Source organism: Sturnira hondurensis, unplaced genomic scaffold (genome assembly GCF_014824575.4).
Source record: "Sturnira hondurensis isolate 20B ecotype Veracruz unplaced genomic scaffold, ASM1482457v3 Scaffold0022908, whole genome shotgun sequence".
Classification (NCBI taxonomy): domain Eukaryota; kingdom Metazoa; phylum Chordata; class Mammalia; order Chiroptera; family Phyllostomidae; genus Sturnira; species Sturnira hondurensis.
The window spans coordinates 1,725,309-1,746,841 of NW_028095539.1; the positions used below are offsets into that span (position 1 = coordinate 1,725,309).

Genomic DNA, 21,533 nt, shown 5'->3' on the forward strand with positions numbered 1-21,533 from the left:
ACCATACACTTAAGTTGGAGATAGAAACAGATTCTCATAGCAAAATTCCAATTAAAGAAGGCAGTAGGAGGACAGTATTGTCAATTTAGCCTTCCAAAATTGGAAGAAAAAGTACCTACTGGTTTAGTGAGATAAAAACTAAAAAGATAAATCAAAGACAAAAGAAAAATGCAAAAAATGACAAGAATTCAGGAAAAATATGAGGCTCAGGCCAGTGTTTCCCAACCCTGACTGGGCACCACAATCACCTAGAGTTGTTTTTTAAAAATACAGATTCTTGAGTTCTTCCCTAGACCAGCAGCAGGGCCCCCAAATCTCCAAAATCTGCATTTTATTATAATAAGCTCCACAGGTGATTCTGAGCTACCAAAGGCTGGTCCAAAGGGAAAAAAAAAAAAGCCAAACTCACCAACTTAACACCAGCCTCCACCCTCCACCACCACATTTCATTTCATACGCTTTTCAACTGTTTCCCAAACTTTTCTGCCATCATCTGATATTGCCACAACTCTTCCGAGTGCAGACAGGTATATCCACACTCATGCTGCTACTGAGTATCTCCCTTCGTAGAACATACGACTTTGCACCATGTTGTGGCAGCCAAATACATATCAAATTGTGTCTGATGTTAAAGACTGATGCATTTGAGTTTATGCTTTCTCAAAACTGAAACCTCCCTGAAAGAAGCTAAGGAACAACATTAAATTCAAATAGTCATTTGAATGATGTACTTCCACCCAGGAAGTACTTAGAGAAATCAAAGTTTTCTTTCTTTCACACTGGTGGACACAGAGAAAGTAATTCAGATAGAGAAAATGATTTCCAAATTTTCTGAAAAATTAGAAAAGAATGTCTGAGATGTTCTTTGAAAAATGTACTCCTGAGCAAGTATGCCATTTACTTACAGAGAATCAGTAGTCTTGAAATATGCCAATGAAAAAAATGACCTATTTCGGTCACCAAAATCCTGTGCAGTTTCTCTTAGATAAAACTAACTGCTACAGGGAAGAGAGACAATTATGTGAATTTAAGGATGTTTTATGCAGATGAGACTGTAAATAAATATCAGCAACAAAGAAAATGTGTGGCATAGATAGGAGACAAGAGCAGAAGAGTTCTGGGATTGTGTCAAGGGGTCATGAAGAATAGCACTAAAAGGTAAAAGAACAAACTACAGAAAATCTTGTGAACGAGGCATAAAAATTTAGAGTTAGTACAACAGGGGGCCTCTTTAAGTGCTAAGCTCTGCAAGGCGATCATGAAAGCAAGACTTTCGGAAGATTTACCACACTGATGTGCAGGGAGGAAGGGAAGAGAGACCTAAGAGAGAGAAAGACCTGTTGCACCCACGGACTGAGGCAGCAGGACTGGAAAGAAGGGAAAGGCACTCTCCAAAAGCCATGTGATTAGCTTTGGTTTTGGCTGTTTTCTCTTTTTTGAAATAGGACTTTTTTCCAAATATGTAGTCACTGAAAAATTCATACAAAAGGGAAAAAGGAAGTCCACTAGTTGGCTCCTCTCATCATTCTGTTCAGGATATATACTCTCAAATATTCCGGAGATATTTAAAATACATGTATTTATATTTAGGTAAAATATCACAAATTATACATAATGTTCCATAACTTCTTTTACTTAAAATACTGTGGCCATCTTTTCAGCTCAATAGACCAGATCCACCTTCCAAGAAACTGGCTCAAACAAAAAAGACAGCAAGAAGTCGAGAATGCTGCCAAACCCTCTTGACTAGATTAGGAGCCTGGAGTGCACTAAGAAACAAGCAGTTTTGAACTGGAAGACAGAAAAGCTGGTTTTTTTTTAAACAGAGAATGCGTATTTGTGATTTATAAGCATGGAGCCTAGAGTGAATGCACAGAAAGAAGACAGGTGACACAGGGATTGGACACACACTGCGCACCTCACCTGTAACAAATGCCAGGAAATGGGGAGGAAACAAAAGTGCAAACAGCAGGCCAAATAATCCCAAGTGTCCCTTCTTCCCAAATAATCCCTTCTTTCCGCAAAAGAAGGTACTAGAGGAGCAAATATTGGAAGAAACCAATCTGGTCTTGGAAGTGAGAATGGTCTGGGAAGTGACCTCAAGAAAGTGACGTGTAAATGAGGCTTGCATGATTAAGTGTAAATTGCATGAGTGAGACAGGTAGGGTGAGCATTCCCAGCAGAAGGAATGGATGGCAAGTGTACATAGGGCATAGTGCTTTCAGAAAGCGTAGCTTGGAAGTGTGGCTAAAGCACATAGAAGGCAAAGAAGAGGTCATGAGACAAGGTCAGAGAAGAAAGCAGGAAGTTTTAAAAATTACTAATAGTCTTAGAACAATTTTTTGGAGTGATAGCCATGGATGAAAAACAGATTTCTGGAAACGTAGTGGTGAAGAGCTTGAGCCATCTATGTGAACCCAAACAAGTTACTTACCTGCTAAATCTGTGTAAATAGGAGATGATAATAGTATTTGCTCAACAGGGCTACTTGAAGGGTAAAAATATATGTAAAACATTTTGTACAAAGCCTGATACTAAACAAAATACCGAAATCTGTGTGTGTGTGCATGCACTGGCTGATAAGAAGTAAAAAGCAGAGTGAAAGTCTGAAAGCAAAACTGTGGACAACTGAAATTTCTAGGTTATAAAATAAGAGGTGACTTTTATTTATGTTTATTATTTTAATTCATCTATGTCTTCCAAGTGTTTGGCAATAAGCATGCACTATTTTAACAATTAAAAATTATTTTAATGTCTTTTTAAAGCAACAATTTCTTTAAAATGCAAGCTCTACCTATCTTTGGCTGAAAACCAGATGGAAGAATCCACAATGAATTAGGAAAAAAATGATGGACTATTTTTATCAAGAAAGGGGACCTGTAGAAAGCACAGCTGCAGGGACAGTAGCAAGTAATGGGCCATGGTGGAAGTGGTCACTTTGGAGGGCAGACACGCAGCCTCAAAGAATGTAAAACAATTAAGGAAATTCCACCGTACTCCTGTTCTCCCAGGCTGTCTCTCAACAGGATCCACCTGGATCTTGTGACCCTGTATCTTAATGAGAGGCATGGCAGGAAATGGACATTCCATTAAGTGTCAAGTGAATTTCCTTGTGATTTCTGGCACAATTATATTTATAACCTAGAATGTGGTCTGCCCCTTGAACCAAGCACAGAATACCTTCAAATCTTCTGTACCATGAATTATACCTGTTCCAAGCCACGTATAATTAATTTTATTAGCTACCAGATATCAAGACAAACCTACCCTGATTATACTGACTATAGAACCCCTGAACTTATACTGAAGCCAAACTTCTATTTTTCTGAATCTACTGAAAATATATGAAGTCAATGAATCAAAATCACATGCCCCTTTCTCTCCTCTTTCCATGAGTTGAGGCAGAACAGTAGCATATAGATGAAATGATCTAAAATATGGAGTCAGAAAACCTGACTTTAAATCCAGCTCTGCAATGGCTGTGTGCACTTGGACAAGTCAGTCACCCTGTAAGCTTAACTTCTACAAAGGGGGGACAAAGGATGTGTCTCCTATCTCACAGGACTGTCATGCAGCCTGAGAAAAAGTGAAAAGTGTGCCACACACAACACGCAGCAGTACAGCCCAAAACATCTGGTCTGTGATGGTACCATTCCACAGGGTTGTCTATTTTCAGAAGACAAAAAACTCTCTTACTCCCCAAACTCTCACCAGTTGCCAACCAGCAGTACATGTTTGTAAAATGTCGATCTGGCTGGGGTTAATCTATAATCCAAGGCTGAAAGCTGGCATTTTTCTATATCATAAGCTTACATGGTCCACCAAAGAGCTGCGTCAGTCCTCCCAAACAAGAGAAAGTGGTTTCTCCACTTGAGAAACTTGTTTCCAACGGACTCTTTGGTGGGGCAGGGTACAAGGCAGGGTTTGGGCAGCAGAAAGGGAGGGCACGGGTTCCAAGGGAAAGATTAATTAGAAGCATCACAAATCAATAGGCCATCACCTGACTGATGAACTTAAAACCATTTTATCCAAAAGCATCCTCCTTCCAACAAATCTTAGGTCTTTTAACAGCTTTATTTAGGTATAATTTATGTACCATAAAATTAATCCACTGTAAGTATACAATTTGATGACTTTTATTCATTCATTTACAGAATTATGTAACTATCACTGCAATTCAATTTTAAAACACTTTCAGCACCCCAAACTCCCCTTGAACCCATTTCCAATCAATCTCCATTCCTACCCTTGGCCCCAGAAAACCACCGATCTGTCTTGTCTCTGTGAATTTGTCTTTTCTACACACTTCATATAAATGCAATCATACAGTATGTTGTCTTTTTAAAGTTTTTAAAGTTTATTCATGCTGTAGCATGTATCAGCTGATTACTTTTCATTGTTGAAGAGCATTCCATTATCCAACTATTCCATATTTTGTTTATCCATTCATCAGTTGATGGGCATTTAGATTGTTTTCAAGTTTTGGCTATTATAAATAATGCTGCTATGAACACTGATATAAAGGCTTTGTGTCAACATATATTTTTACTTCTCTTGGGTAGACACCTAGGAGTAGAATTGCTCTATCATATGGTAAATTTATACTTAGCTGTTTCTTAAATTGCCAAACTAATTTTCAAAGTAAAAACATTCTTACTTTGCAATGCACCAGCTTTCCAGTTTCTACACAGACTCAGCAACACTTTTTAGAATATTTTTATAGTCTTTTTGACTATAAACATTCCAGAGGGTGTGCAGTGAAAATTCACTATGGTTTTAACTTGCATTTCCCTAATGACTAATAATATTAAGACATTTTATGGCCCAGAATATTCCCAAAGACTGTTTCATGTACACTTGAAAAGAATGGATATTCTGCATGAAGAATTCAATAAATATGAGCCATGTTAGGTTGGCTGACAGTTTTATTGTCTTCTATATCTTTGTTAATTTTCTGTCTAGTTCTTTTATCAGTTATTTCAAGTAGGATATTGAAATTTATATCATTGTTGAATTACTATTTCTCATTTAATATCTGTCAGTTTTTACATCACGTATTTTGGTGCTGGTGTTAGGTAAATATTTTTAGTTCTTTTTAAGTTTTTGTTTATTTACTTCTTATGGAGAGGGGACGGGAGGGAGAAAGAAAGGGAGAGAGCCCTGGCTGATGTAGCTCAGTGGACTGAGTGCCGCCTGCAAACCAAAGGGTTACTGGTTTGATTCCCCGTCGGGACACATGCCTGGGTTGTGAGTCACGTCCCCAGTAGGGGGTGCACAAGAGTTAACCACACACTGATGTTTCTCTCACTCTCTTCTTCCCTTCTCCTCTCTAAAAAAATAAATAAATAAAAACAACGATGTGTGAAACACCATCAGTTACCTCTCCCACACTGCCCAACTGGGGACCTGATCTGCAACCAAGGCATGTGCCCTGATAGGGAATCGAACCAGCAACCTTTTGGTTTGCAGGCCACCGCTCAAACCATTGAGCCACACCAGCCAGGACCGTTAGGTGTATTTTTATAATTGTTATATTTTCCTCTCACAGTCACCACTTTTCTAAGGCATGTCTCTTATTAACAGCGTAGAGCTGGGTCCTCCCTTGTTATCTAGACAATCCCCCTACCTTGTGAACAGGCAGTTAGTCCATTCACATTTAGTATAATTATTGACANGTGCCCTGACTGGGAATCAAACCAGCAACCTTTTGGTTTGCAGGCCACCACTCAAACCATTGAGCCACACCAGCCAGGGCTGTTAGGTGTATTTTTATAATTGTTATATTTTCCTCTCACAGTCACCACTTTTCTAAGGCATGTCTCTTATTAACAGCGTAGAGCTGGGTCCTCCCTTGTTATCTAGACAATCCCCCTACCTTGTGAACAGGCAGTTAGTCCATTCACATTTAGTATAATTATTGACATGGCTGGATTTATATATGCCATTTTGTTGACTGTTTTCATTTGTTTCATGCCTTTTTTATCCTTGAGAATATATTTTTATTGATTTTAGAGAGGAAGGAAGGGGGAGAGAGAGAGAGAATACTGATGTGAGAGGGAAACACGGACCAGCTGCTTCCCATGTGCGCCCCACGCAGGGGGACCAAACCGTCAGCCTTCCGGTGTATGACACGATGCTCCACCAACTGAACGCCTAGCTGGGGCTCCCGATTTTTAAACCTTTCCCCTTCCTTTACCATTTTCTTTTGTATGAAATATTGTTGGTGTGTTATTTTAATCCCTCTGTTACTTTTTTCACTCTGTATTTTTTGTTATTTTTCTGTATGGTTGCTCTAAGTATCACAATATGCGTCTTCAGTTACCACAATTTATTAACTTAATTCCAGGAAATACAGAAACTTGCTCCAGAATAGAAATATAGAAACAGAAAGGAATACGAAATATCACCTATTCCCTTCTGCTATTAATATTGCCATATATGCCATATAAATTCAACAATAATGTTATAATTACTGCTTTACACAATCTTATGCCTTTTTTAAAAATTAAGAGAGTAAGAAATATATAAAGAATTACATTGACCATTTCCAATGTTTTTATTTCTTCTTACAGATTCAAGTGATCATCTAGTCACTGTATCAACAATAAAAAAAAGTGATCAACTTTTTTTTAGACTTAAGAACTTCTTTTAGTATTTTAAGGCAGGTCAGCTACCAACAAATTCTTTTTAATATGGGAATGTCTTTATTTTGCCTTCATTTTTGAAGAATAGTTTTGCTAGACGTACAATTCTTGGTTGACGATGTTTTCTTTCCACACTTTCAATGTCATTCCACTACCTTAAGGCCTCCATTGCTTCTAATGAGAAGTCAGCAACCCTAAAGCCTACTTCAGTTCCCTTGCATGTGACGATCATTTTTCTCTTGCTGTTTTCGTAATTTTTCTTTTTGTCTTTGTCTTCCAGCTTGCACGTGGGATTCATCAAATTTTTTGAATCTGTAGGCTAATGCTTATCAACAAATTCAGGAAGTTTGGGGCCATTATTTCTTTTAATATTTTCTGCTCCTTTCTCTCACTCCTCTCCTTTTATACATGTATATCCTTACGTATATGCTTTTGTTTTTGTTTTTAGTGAGGGGAAGGGAGACAGATAGAGAGGAAGAGAAACATCAATGTGTGATTGCCTCTCTCCTGTCCCGTACTGGAGACCTGGCCCACAACCCAGACAAGTGCCCTGACTGGGTACTGAACCAGCAACCTCTTGATTCGCAGGTCAGCACTCAACCACTGAGCCACACCAGCCATGGCCCTTATGTATATACTTGACGTTGTCCCACAGAGCTCAGAGGCTCAGTTCACTACTCTGCCATCTTTCTCTCTGTTCTTCATAAAAAATAATTTTTACTGATCTATCTGCAAGTTCACCTTTCTTTCTCCTGCCATCTTAAATCTGCTTTTGAGTCCCTCCTAATTAATTTTTCATTTCAGTTATCAGACTCTTTAACACTTCCATTTTATTCCCTCTTGTACTTTCTTTATTGAGATTCTCTATTCATTGAGTCATTGCCATCACAGTTTCCTTCAATTCTCTGAATGTGGCTCCCTTCATTTCTTGGCAATGTCTGTAATAGCGGCTATGAAGTCTTTGTGTGCCACACCAACATGTGGGATCACTCAGACATAGACACTACTGGCTGATTTATTTTTTTTGAGGATAGGTCACACTCTGCTTCTCTAAATGTCTTCTAATTCTTTTGTTGAGTACTAATTTAAAATAATGTACTGTTAGCAACTCTAAATTCTGATTTTTTGCCTACTGAAGTTTGTGGTTTGTTTGTTGTTTTTAACTTACCTGGACTAAATCTGTGAAACATGTCTCCCCTGCAATGCGTGGTTTCTGATGGCTCAGGGTTCCGCCCACCCTTGTTTTTCTCATGAAGCCTGGATTCTACCAGGTCACCCCTCTTGACTGCATAGCCTACTGGTTGGTCAGAGGAGTTCGACCACCTTGAGCCTTTTCGCTCTCTGCTGATTCGTCTGTGGTTGGGATAGGGAGTACAGTCACACTTGAGGCCCTCAAGTCTGCTATCGTTTTTATTTTCTGCTGGGCTTTCCACATGTCCCTTGCATTGACCAGAAATGTGTAGGTGGCATGGCTCACACTGGTGTGCATAAAACCTCCAGTCAACCCAGGACAGCTAGCGAGATTATCAAGCTCCCTGTAGCTGTCTCGTCTCCCAAGACCTCTCTGTTGGAGTCCTGTCCAGTCTGCTGCTCCACTGTTTGCTGGAAACAGGTCTGTAACCGGTCTAGCAAAGTTGCTGGCTCTTCCTATTTCACATGTCACCAAGATCATCACTTCTAACTGACAACACTCCAAACCAAGTGAGCCCGTTCCATAGGACTGGTGAAGCTGCTGGTTTTCATGGCCCACCTTGCCCTGGTTGAACTCCTATACTATCAGAGCTGAAAGAAAAAATGGCACCAATCCTGGGCAAGATCACAAACTTGTATTCTTATTCAAAACTCAGTAATTTTTACGATAAATGCGTCTAAGTTTGTTGTAAGCGTATGGTTGTTTTTGACAGTTTTGTCCAACTTTACAGCTGCTTTTTGGGGACAGAATTTACTGACCTTTTCATTCACTCATGCCCAAAATGAATCTCTTCCTCAGGTATGTTTTTACAAATCTCATAACTGACAAAACCCTAAACTTGGTGAAGCCAAACAGCCAGTCTATAATCAAATCTATTTTCCTGGAATTAGACCCAACTGTCGTAACAGCTAAACTGCTCAAATACAACTCAATTCCAAAACACAACTCAATCCCAAAATACACGGAGGAGGAAAAACTTCCCAGGGAACACAAAGGACTAAAGTCACTCTGGAATACTGGAATTATTTTCAATTCCAGAAGGCAACAATACAAAACTTTGAGTATCAAAGAGTTACTTTCAGTTCCTACTTCCCCCAAAGCACTAACTATTGAAGCCACCACTGCCTTCTTTGTGTATGTATAAACTCAGGAACCAGTCCCAGAGTCAACTGTGGCTAAGGCAAGAGTACACGGACAGTCTCAGACCTTGTCACCACGTAGTTGCTCAAACAGGTCCTACACAAGTAAACACACTGAGTGCTACAGCTAGCCCTGGCCACTGCAATGAAGCCCATCAGCATGCCTAGGTTTACCACGGGTCCCTCGCTCACCAGCCCAGCTTTAACTCTTGCCCATCTGAACAGTACTATCCAAATACCCAAGAATTATGAGTCTTACTGCTTATACTCCCAGTCAACAACTGGGTGATTTGAAAAAATCTTTTCTACTTGCCTAACTTTAGGCATTATGTAATGCCTGGATTCTCAGCACACTTGCTAAATTCCCATCCTCCCAACCCCATAGCTAGCAAATAATTCTAAATAACCATGCCCTTAAATTTGCCTTACCAAGCCCTGGCTGGTGTGGCTCAACAAACTGAGCATTGGCTTATAAACCAAATTTGCCCTACCTGTGCACTGTCAAACCAGACTTAATGGTAAGCTTCTACAACCTCCTTCCTGCTTGTTTGCTGACTGACATTACCAAAACAATTTGTCTGCTCTATTCATATTCATCTTAGAATACAGCTCTAGCTTCTACTAGGCAGTCAATGGGCCATAGCTCCTGACGGGACAAAGCAACATCTGACCAATGCTAGGCTTATACTCTTTTCACACTGACAACCTGAACACAAATGCTTCCGTAGGTTGTGTTGAGCGTGGGTGCTGGAAAGACATGACAAGGCGGGGCACAGCAGGGCCATCCATTTTCCATCATGGACAGAGAAGCAAAGAATAACCATCTGAAGGAGAAGAAATACACAAAGCTGAGGCACCAGAGGAGGAGAGATAAAGACCAGTGTCATTTCACACACACTCTAGTTACACTAGTCACTCCTCCACTATACAGGTCCTTGTGTTCAACCTGTATTTTTCTGGCTGTACTGAGTATCTTTACAAACCCGTAAAACCAGATTATATTCTCTAAGCTCTGAAGTTTTCTTCGGCTATGATGAACAGGACAACGAGAGAGAGAATAGGCTGAACCTTTTAGTCTTAGCTGTCATCGGGAACCACCACCTACTTGCTAATTAAAGGTCTGATGGGGATTATATCAGGTGAGAATAAAGTGCTTGGCAGAGCATCTGACACATGGCAGACCCTACTACATGTAGTTCTTCTCTGTATTACCTGGATTAAACTTGTAATTCTTAGGCAATAATCACATCACTAACGTTTAGGATATGGACAGCACCAGGCCCGTCAAGAACACTACGGAACAGTAAGTCCTGCTGGGTATGTTCTTTTCACAGGACAGCACCATATTATTAACTTGTGAGCAATTACACCGACTCTCAATCAACATCTGCTTCTCCCAAACTTGTTTCTAGTCCCATTTCACTTCTGAAGCTTTGAAAATGACTCTGGTTTTTATCTGCATTTGTAGGATCATTTCCACTAAGTTGCCAATGTCACTTATAAGATTTGTTGTTTGGTGATATTTTTATCCTGTGGTTTCAAAAGAGAAAACAAAGGTCACAGGTTGAAATTAACTGGTCAGAATTCACATTTATCAAACTTAAATGGAGAGAATGTAATATATTTTTGATGAAACATAACTAAGAGTCAAAATTATCATGATTGTTAGGAAAGGGTGATTAAGGCACTTTAAGTTTTTGTCTTAACAAAACCTCTCAGAGATACAGACAGAGAAAGGTACAGAGATTAAATTTCACAATTAAGATTATTTTTTTAATTATTTATTTTTTAGATTTTATTTATCTTTAGAAGGGAAGGGAAAGAGAGAGGGAGAGAAATATCAATGTATGGTTGCTTCTCATGTGTCCCCTGCTGGGAACTGGCCCCTGCTGGGAGCTGGCTTGCAACCCAGGCATGTGCCCTGACTGGGAATCGAACCGTGCACGATCCTTTGGTTCGCAGGCCCGTGCTCAATCCACTGAGCTACGCCAGCCAGGGCCCAAGATTATTTTGATAAAAATCATGTTTAGGTCTTGGCTTACTGCAACTTAGTTATGTAGGACTCTGGACAAGATGCTAAACAATCCAGACACAACAAATCAACAAAGGGCCCAGCACAAAATCTTCACATAAAGAATTTTATTTCCTTCTTAGTTACATAGATGTACTCCATTCAACACAGAAAAACAATTCCTAGAAGAATCGCTTGGTGTTAGATTCACATAAATATTAATCCTGTCAACAGCACTGATCACACACTGAGCAGCAATTCTATCAGCAGTATTAGAGCTATTATCATAAACATCTCTACACACACACATATACCCAGAATGGGAAGATTTTTTGTTTTTAAGTCATAAAAACACCCTTTTCCTATTTCACACCTAAGTTCCAAAGGCTTGTTGCACTGAGTCTCCTTGTAACTAGATTGCGGCCATTTTTCTCCCTTCTCTTCTTCCTCTCCAATCTTTTAGCTCTAAGAGTCTCAAGACAGAAACGTAAAGAATCATCCTGGTGAATTCATAACCCAACATTCACCTCCATCTTATGAGTGACTGATACTCAATTCATTTCTGTTTATGAACAAGTCTATCTGTAAGTAGCTTAACTGTCTGCTAATAAAACTCAACCAAACCTAACCCTAATCCTGAAATTCAACTAAAATTAGTGAGAGTTGTAGTATTAGGTTAAGAGTAAGAGTAAAATTAACAAGAGTCTTTAGTATTATATTAAGAAGCCTGACTACTGCAAAATGGATGGCAATATTGCAAATATCCTACTATAAATACATACATAATGTCAGTTAAAATCTGTAATTCTCACAATTCCACTATAACTATTGGGGGAATTAATAGCAGCTTTCAATTGTTGCTATTCTTGCTTTTTAATCTTCAATTATGGTTCAATCAACATTATTTTCAAATTATGTATGTATAATGATAGGTATATTGCCTCAACAGTATCCTTATTTTAAAATTTACCAGTAATTAGACTTTGAAATGTGTATGTCATGTTTCAAATATGAACCACATACCACAACTGCTAATGCACATTGATCATCCTTCCTCTGAATTTATTCGTACATAACACTCTATTGCCAATGAATTAGTTTCAACTGGAAAGTAGGAATAGGCAGGTTAACTGGGTAATGGGATTCCACCCGAGTCAGCTGTGGTCAAAAAGTTGGCATCACTGCCACACCCAAGCAAGCAGCTCTAGAGGCTGCCAGGTCATACTGCTTCTAGTCCAGCTGTCCCCCCAAACTTGTTCTCTTCTTAGCTACTTCAGAGAATGTTGCAAACTCATCGTGCCCATTATCTTTTAATTTTCACAGCCCCACAATTCTACTCATGGCTTCTTAGAATTACACATCCCCTTAACTGACCTTCACCGTTATCTTAAACAATTCCTTGCCTAGGAAAATCTGTTCTCCCGATTTCCATTTTTATAAGGACAATCTATACGGTAGACTATAGCATTTATAAAAGCTCCTCTCTTCATCCCCAAGGAAAGGAATCTCAGGCCCAAGGGACAGCATGGAGTGCTGTCTTCCAGCTGTCTCCCTGGAAGTACATTTTCAGATCTTGGACATAAGAGCACAGCCTCCTTCCCGCACTCCCCAAATGCAGATCACTTAGCAGATAGACCAACTCGATCACCTTACTCCTCTAACTCCCCTGCAGTCAAAGAAAAGCAAGTGGATAGCCCTGAGTAAGTCAAGATTCTCAAGTTTGAAATGCAACAAAAAGGGAAGCAGCAATGTGAATTCTCATATATTTTTTAAACAGTTATTTATTTTTTATGTAGATACCACTCCTTTTTATCATTTGCTACCATAAAATATACACAAATCTATTTTTTTCAAGTACAGTTTTCTATTATTCCCATCCCATCCCACCTGCCGTGTTCCCCCCTCCCTCCCATCTCTACCCTTCTCAGTTGTTGTCCATGTATTCTTTATATATGCTCCTCTAAATCCCTCCCCTATTTCCCCTGAAATTCCCTCCCCTTTTAATCAGCATTTTCATACATGCTCTTAGAAACAGCTAAAGATGTACTCCTTCTCTCACATTTTGAAGCCTAGCACTATTATTCTTCAGAAAAATCTTAGTTATCTGTTGTTTAATTATGAGTTTTACAAACATCGTTCTCTTCTAGTTTTCTGATTCCTTTGCTCTTGGCTCTTTGGTTAGTGCTTGTTGCCACCTAGTGGACGATATAAGAATAAACGCCAATGCATCATCACAGGTTCTCACGTCTGTACTTCCACAAAATACCACTAGATGGGAACTTCAAACTTGAAGTCTAAGGACAGCTCCTAAAGCTACCCAGAAAACCAGTTAGTTGGTTTATAGCTACACCAAAAAACTCTAACACAGGTTCACACCAATAAAATGAAAATAAATGTGTCCTGCCCTGGCTGGTGTAGCTCAGTGGATTGAGCGCGGGCCTGCGAACCATACAATCGCGGTTCGATTCCCAGTCAGGGCACATGTCTGGGTTGCAGGCCAGTTCCCGGCAGGAGTCAGTTCCCTGCAGGGGATGCACCAGAAGCAACCATACATTGATGTTTCCTTCCTCTCTCCTTCCCTTCCCCTCTAAAGATAAATAAATAAAATATAAAAAAAGATAAATAAAATAAATGTGTCCAAAATAAAGAATGTAAAAAATCTTTTGGAGGCAGTATAGCACAAAGGTTAAGAATACATGCTTTCTAGATCAGGAGCCATTTTCCTCACGTGCCCAACTGAAGCAGATCCCTCCCTTCATACGGTCAAATCTTGGTCTGTTTGGTCCTGATAAACTCTGCTGGCCTCGCCCTGATGACTCCCTGAGACCCCAGCCCAATATAAACGTGTGTGACATCCAGCAGGTGGCAGCTAGGCTTGGTATACCCAGGGGCGGTTGAGGGCTGGCCTCGGTCCCAGCACTGGCACCAAGTGTGAACCTGTATCTATCCATCTGGTGAACACCACTATCCCCTACTGGTGACTCACTGTGAACCTACCTACAGGTCAGTGGAACAGAACACAGAGTCAAGAAATCAATCCATGCCTTTATAGTCAGTTAGTATTTGACAAAGGATGCAAAGACATACAATGGGGTTAAGATAGTCTACCCAGTAAATGGTGTGGGGAAAATTGGACAGATATATTTTAAAAATGGATTAAAGAGTTAAATGTTAGACTTGAAATCATAAATTCCTAGAGGAAACATAGGCAATAAAATCTCCGCTATTTCTTGTAGCAATATTTTTTATGACATATCTCCTCAGGCAAGGAAAACAAAAGAAAAAACAAACAAAAGTTTCTGTAACAAACTAAAAATTTTTTGCACAGCAAAGAAAACAACAAAATGAGGAGACAACCCCCTGAATGAGATAACATATTTCCCAGCCATACATCTGATAAGGGTTTAGTATCCAAAATCTATAAAGAACTTACAAAACTCAGCAACAAAAAAACAACAATCCAATTAACAGGCAAAAAACCTGAGTACAGACTTCTTCAAAGAGGACATACAGATGACCAAAAGACATATGAAAGGATGCTCAATGTCACTAATCATCAGAGAAATGCAAATTAAAATCACAATCATGTACTACCTCACACCTGTCAGAACAGCTATCATCAACCCTGGCTGGTGTAACTCAGTGGATTGAACTCCGGCCGGTGACCCAGAGGATTCCCAGTCAAGGCACATGCCTGGGTTGCGGGCCAGTTCCCAGCAGGGGACCTACAAGAGGCAACCATACATTGATATTTCTCTCCTTCTCTTCTTCCCTTTCTCTCTAAAGATAAATAAATAAAATCTTTAAAAAATTTTAAAAACAAAAAACAGCTATCATCAATAAAACAACAAACAAGTACTGGCAAGGATGTGGAGAAAAGGGACCCTCATGCACTGTTGGGGGGAGTGCAGATTGGTGCAGCCACTGTAGAAAGAAGTATGGAGATACTTAAAAAAATTAAAAATGAAACTGCCTTATCAACCAGCAATTCTACTTCTGGGAATAAATCCAAAGAAGCCCAACAGACTAATCTGAAGGAATATATGCACCCCTATGTTCACTGCAGAGTTATTTACAATAGCCAAGATTTGGAAGCAGCCCAAGTGCCCATCAGGTAAGTGAATAAAAAGTTGTGCTACATTTACACAAGGATACTACCCAGCTATAAGAAAGAAGAAAATCTTACCTTTTGTGATAGCAAGGAAGGAACTGGAGAACATTATGCTAAGTGAACAAAGCCAGTCAGAGAAAGAGAAGCACCATACGATTTCACTCCTATGTGGAAGCGAATGAACTAACAAGCAAAATAGAGACAGACTCATAGAGAGCAGGCTGACAGCTGTTGGGGACAGCTTGGGGGCTAAGGGGGTTGCAGGGAGTGAGCAAAGAAGAAAAAAACTCATTGACAGGGACAATAGTGTGGTAGGTAATTGCTTGGGAGAGGAGGGTATGGTGAGGTGGGTACTGGGGAAGACAAATGGTGATGGGAGGAGAATCAGGTGGTGAACACTCAATACAGCATACAGATGACATGCTGTGGAATTGTGCATCTAAAACTTGTACGCTTTTGTTAAGCAGTGTCACCCAAATAAATTCAATAAAAAAGAAAAAAGAATATATGCTTTGACTCCATAATCACAAAAATCCACATAAAATTATCGAGTTTATTTAGAAATATAGAAAAATTACAATACATCATGACCATATGAGGCTTAACCCAGGATTACCAGGCTGGTTCAGTTTTCAAAAATGGTAATACATTATGACCATATGAGCCTTATCCCTGGATTGCAAGACTACTCGTTCAATTTTCAAAAATCAATCAGTGTAATTCACCATTTTAACAGTCTATATAAATATATGAAGTAATATTTCAAAATTTTGATACCAGTCACAATAACAAACAAAAAAACCCTTAGCAAACTAGAAATACAAGAGAACTTCCTCAAGCTGATAAAGGGGATCTACAAAAAACACAGCTTCCTGATTTCAAAAGATACTACAAAGGTTTTGTAATCAAACAGTATGGTATTGACATAAAGACAGACATACAAACAAACGGAATAGAATACAGAGCCCGGAAATAAACCCTCACATATACTGTAAGTGATTTTCAACAAGGTTGCCAGTATCATTTAATGGGGGAAAAGACAATCTTCAATACTGAGGACAAAGTTGAATATTCAGATGCAATAAAATAAATAGAATGTGGATATTATCTTACACTACATATACAAAAACTACCTCAAAATATATCAAAAATCTTAATGTAAGACCTAATGCTGTAAAATCTTTGTAAAAAAACAGAGTAAAAGCTTCATAATATGACACCAAAGGCTGTAACAAAAGAAAAACTAAGTAAATTGTACTATATCAAAATTAAGAACTTCTATGCATAAAAAGATATAATCAACAGAGTGAAAGGCAATCCACAGAATGGCAGAAAGTATTTTCAAATCAAAAATCTGATACGGGGTTAATATCCAGAATATATAAAGAACTATTATGACTAGAGAAAAAAAAGACTGATTTAAAAATGGACGAAAAACTTAAAACAGGCATTTCTCCAAAGAAAATACGCAAATGGCCAGTAAGCACATGAAAAGATGTTTAATGTCTTTTATCATTAGAGAAATACAAACCAAAACTACAATGAGGTATCACTTCACACCTATTAAGATAGTTACTATAAGAAACACATAAAGGCCTAGCTGGTGTGGCTCAATGGATTGAGCACTGGCCTGCAAACCAAAGGGTTGCCAGTTCTATTCCCAGTCAGGGCACATGCCTGGGTTGCAGGCCAGGTCTCTGGTGGTGGGCCCACGCAAGGCAACCACACATTGATGTTTTTCTCCCTCCCTTCCACTCCTTCTCAAAATAAAAATTAAAAAAGAACCCAAATTTTAAAAAAACAACAGAAAATAAGTAGTGATGAGAATGCACAAAAATTAGAACCCCTGTACACTGTTACTAGTAATGTAAAATAGTCCATGGTCCAGCCACTGTGAACAACAGTACAGTGGTTCTTCAAAAAATTAAAAATAGAATGACCATATGATTCGCATTTCTGGGAATATAACCGAAAGATTTCAAAATAAAGACTTGAATTCGAGCGCCAGCCAGGGCACATACAACCAATGAATTCATAAGTGTGGAACAACAAATCAATGTTTCTGTCTTTCCCCCTCCCTCCCTCTTCCCCTTCCTCTTTCTCTAAAATCAATTTAAAAATTTTAAAGAAAGAATATATGCTACCCCATATTCCAAACAAAAAGACGTGGAGGTATTTCTACACACATAGTCATAGTAGCATTAATCACAATAGCCAAAAGGTATAAACAACCCAAGTGTCCATCAACAGATGAATGGATAGACGAAATTTTCTATATATATACAATGGGATGTTGGCCTTAAAAGGAAAGAAATTCTGACACATTCTACGACATAGCTGAACCTCTAAAACATTGATGCTAAGCTGTGAAAGAAGCAACGCACAAAAGAGTACTGTGATTCCACTGATACGAGGTATCTAAAGCAGTCAAATTCGTAGAGACAGAAAGTAGAACGGTGGTGTCAGAGGCCAGGAGACTGGGGGTGTATGTCTACAGGACACAGAGTCTCAGTTTTGCAAGATGAACAGAGTTCTGTGGATGGATGGTGGTGATGGTTACACAATAATGTGAATGTGAATAATGTGAATTACACTTAATGCTACTGAACTGGACACCTGAAAATGGTTAGGATGCTAAATGTTGTATGTATTTTACCATAATTTTTAAAACCAATGAAGAGAAAAAAACCTATAGCTAATATATTTGACATGTAAACTCTTTCCCCTTAAGATCAAAAACAAGACAAGAATGTCACTCACCACTTTTATCTACAAGTGGAATGAAATCTTACTCAATGCAATAGATAAGAAAAATAAACACCAAAAAGGAAAAAAGCAAAAAATTGTCTTTATTCACAGATGTACACAAAAGTCTAGAGAAATTTATTTTTTAAAGTTCCTATGCCTAGTAAACAAGTATGACAATGTTGTGCAATAACTCAATATAAAATCAATTCCTATATACTAGCCACAATTAAAAAGATATTTTTTCATTTAAAAATATATAGTGTAAATAATATAATTCACTATAGCATTAAAAATAATAATAGATAAGGCCAAGTTTAAAGAAAGATGTACAAGATCTCAACACTAATCATTTAAAAATATTGCTGAGCCCTGGCTGGTGTGGTTCAGTGGATTGAGAGCTGGCCTGCACACCAAAGGTCACTGGTTCAATTCCCAGTCAGGGCACATCCCTGGGTTGCAGACCAGGTCCCCCCAGTGGGGGACGTGACAGAGCCAAATACACATGGATGTTTCTGTCCATCTCTTTCTCCCTTTCCTTCTGTCTAAAAATAAATAAATAAAATCTTTTAAAAATTGCTGAGTATAAAAGAAGTTCTAAATAAGCAGAGAGATAACACTGAATTCATAGAAAATTCAATTCTAAAATGACAACTCTCCCCAAACTGATAGGATCAATGCAATCCAATCAAAATCTTAACACGCATTTTTTTAAAAATTTGACAAGTTGATTCTAAAATTTTTAAAGAAATGAAAAAAAAAAACCACTAGAATAGTCAAAATAGCCAAAGCAACTTTGAAAACATAGAATGGAGTTGCAAGACTAACACTACCTAATCTCAAAATTTATTACAAAGCTGTAATACTCAAGATATTCAGTATTGGAGAAAAGATAAATAGATGAATGGAAGAGAATAGAGTCTACAGACCCACACATACAAAGATCAAATTATGCCCTGGCTGTTGTAGCTCAGTGGATTGAGCACAGGCCTGTGAGGCAAAGGGTCACTGGTTTGATTCCCGTTCAGGGCACATGCCTGGGTTGCAGGCCAGGTCCCCAATAAGGGGACCTGAAAGGTCCCACACATGAAAGGTAACCACACATTGATGTTTCTCTCCCACTTTCTCCTTCCCATCCCCTCTCTCTAAAAATAAAAAATAAAAATAAATCAAATTATTTTTTGCAAGTGTATAAAAAATTCAATGAGGAAATTTTCAAAACGTTTCCCCAGTAGGGGGTGTGCAAGTGGCAACTACACATTGATGTGAATTCTTCTCCCTGCCTTTCTCCCTCCTTACCCCTCTCTCTGAAAATAAATAAAATCTTTAAAAAAACATAATTGGTAGGTACAAAATCGGGGGGGGGGGGGGTTTCAAGAACAGTATAGGAAATGGAGAAGCCAAAGAATTTATATGCACAACCCACGAACATGAACTAAGGAGGGGGTTGCTGGAGGGAAGGAAAGAGGGAGGGAGGGGGGACAGGGGGAAAAATTGGAACAACTATAATAGCATAATCAATTAAAATATATTTTTAAAACATTAGTAAAGCAGAAGGGAAAGCCACTGATTAGAAGAAAATACTCTCAATACATACTTCTGATGAAGGACTTGTACTGTAATAAACAACTCATTGTCCCACAACTCTATAATAGGACAAAGAACCTGATTTTTTTTAATTGTCAAGACTTTGAATAGATACTTCTAAATGATGATGTATGCATGACCAATAAGGGCATTAAAAAGTAATCAACATAATTAGTCATCAAGTAAATGCAAACTAAACCACATCAGTCCCACCCCGGCGGGGGGAGCGGTGGGGGGGGGCTTAGTTGCTTGGAATGTCATCCCAACCCATACACCAAAAGGCTACAGGTTCGATCCCTGGTCAGGACACGTACGGAAGGCAACTGAAAGATGATTCTCTCTCACAGTGAAGTCTCTCTCTCTCTCTCTAAAAATCAATAAACATATACTCAGGTGAGGATTAAATTGAAAATAAAACACCCACATGAGTCCTGTTACACTGCTCACTAGAACGACCAAAACTTAGAAGTTGACAACACACAATGTCTATGAGGATATGGGACTGGAATCTGCACACGACTGGAAGTGTGAAATGTATAAATAACTGGCAAGTCAATGAAAATTTTAACATACATCTACCATATGACCCAAGAATTCCTAGATATATGTCTAAGAAAAAAATCCAAGAAACCTTGAACAATTTTCAGAGTTGACTTATTCTTCATAGCCAAAAATTAGAAACAGCCCAGGTGTCAACAGGTGAGTAAGTTGTGATACTGTCAATGGAATACTACTCGGAAATAAAAGAATAAAAATATTAAAACCTACAACAACATGGATAAGTCTCAAACATTATGCTAAAAAATGCTGAACACATAACAGCACATATTGCATGATTTTGCTTATATAACATTTTAAAATAGGCAAAACTAATCAATCATGACAGAAATCAGAAATTACTGCTTCTTGGGATAGAAGGGTGAGATCAACAGAAAAAGTGTAAGGGAATTTTCTGAAAGGATAGTAATGTTCTGTACCTTGGTGAAACAGGAATTACAAGGACACATACTTTTGTGAAAGCTATTTGAAATATCTGTGCATTTCAACGTATGTAAATCATACCACTATTTTAAAAGGTAAAAGGTGCACTGGCTTTTGAATCACACAGGCTCCCGCTCTGCAACTTACCAGCTGTGCGACTTTAGCCGAGTGTTAAACATAAGCTCCTCATCTGTAAAATGGGGAGAACAAGAGTTGAGAACCTGATACAACTGGCACAGAGAATAAATGAGATGTTCCAAAACCATTAGCACAGTGAATGCTCACTAAAGATTAACAAAAAAATTAGAAACCCTTTGTCATATATTTCAGCAAAGGAGAAACACGAAGGAATAGCTAGAACAGCTGAGTGCTGGGCAATTCACATATATTATCTCATTTATTTTTTAAAACAACCCCAAACATAACTCTTACTATTTAATAAATGAAGAAACTGAGCTTTACAGGTTGCCTATGGTCACTCAGCAAGGAAGTGGCGAAGATGCAAACTCCCACTGGTTTTCCCAGTGCACTATGTTGTCTCCCATTAAGGTCACTTTCAGTGACGTAATAACCCTGCAACTGCCAGGAGAGCACAACTCTTAGGAGAAGCTACTAATTAAGAATTAAGCTACTATCTTCATTCTTAATAGCACCTTACTGTCAAGCCTGACACTAAAAAGAAGGCCGATTCTTTTTTTTTAAGATTTTTTAAATTTATTTATCTTTTAGAGGGGAAGGGAAGGAGAAAAGGAGAGAAATATCATGTATGGCTGCCTCTTGTGCAACCCCTGCTGGAAACTGGCCTGCAACCCAGGCACGTGCCCTGACTGGGAATCCAACCTCAATCCTCTGGTTTGCAGGCCTGCGCCCAACCCACTGAGCTACACCAGCCAGGGCAAAAGGAGGCCAATTCCAATAGCCTGATCAGTGAATGGAGGCACAGTTGCAATTAGAAACCTAAAAATACTACCCTAGGCTTCTACCATGTTTTGGGGCTGCAAGATGGTTCCTGCTACTTGAAGACATTGATTCCCCTTCCTTAGAGCAATCTCAAGGTAAGAGAATCATGAATGTAAAATCTTGATCTAAATGGGAAGCTGGAGCCCACGTGGCTCAATTTCGC

The 21,533-nt window shown here is 38.8% G+C and overlaps 1 protein-coding gene and 1 long non-coding RNA gene across 5 annotated transcripts in view; one reads left to right on the forward strand and one right to left on the reverse strand.

Annotated features, from left to right (window-relative positions):
• LOC118980072 (uncharacterized) overlaps positions 1-7,079 on the forward strand; it is a 44,109-nt gene extending 37,030 nt beyond the window's left edge. The window contains exon 3 of the long non-coding RNA XR_005065045.1: positions 6,573-7,079. This is a non-coding gene — a long non-coding RNA (uncharacterized LOC118980072). The remainder of the gene's footprint in view (positions 1-6,572) is intronic.
• The window catches only part of NR6A1 (nuclear receptor subfamily 6 group A member 1), a 202,076-nt gene that overhangs the window by 139,061 nt on the left and 41,482 nt on the right, over positions 1-21,533 (reverse strand). The window lies entirely within an intron of this gene.